The sequence below is a fragment of the Buceros rhinoceros genome, unplaced genomic scaffold (assembly GCF_000710305.1).
Source record: "Buceros rhinoceros silvestris isolate BGI_N320 unplaced genomic scaffold, ASM71030v1 scaffold39105, whole genome shotgun sequence".
NCBI classification, from domain to species: domain Eukaryota; kingdom Metazoa; phylum Chordata; class Aves; order Bucerotiformes; family Bucerotidae; genus Buceros; species Buceros rhinoceros.
This window is the reverse complement of record NW_010415281.1, coordinates 595-882: the sequence shown is the minus strand read 5'-3', so window position 1 is coordinate 882 and position 288 is coordinate 595.

Sequence of the window (288 nt, the reverse complement as noted above, 5' to 3'; positions counted from 1 at the left end):
CTCCCCCCCGGGGCTGTGAGGACGTCCCTGCAGACACTGGCAGGGGGGGTGGTGGGTCAGCCTCTCCTGGCTGGGACAATGGGGTCCTGCCCACCTCCCCACGGGGACAGAGAGCAGCCCCAGCGAGACTCAGGGTAGCAGGGTGCCCATCTGGGTGCTTGTGGGCTCATTTGTGGTGCTGGCTCCCGTGGACCCCAAAGGGGTGGCTCAAGCGCAGCCCCCGGGAGACCCTGCTGGCACGGGGCCCTGGGTCCCTCCCCAGCCCAAGGAGGGTCTTTCCCTTGGCGT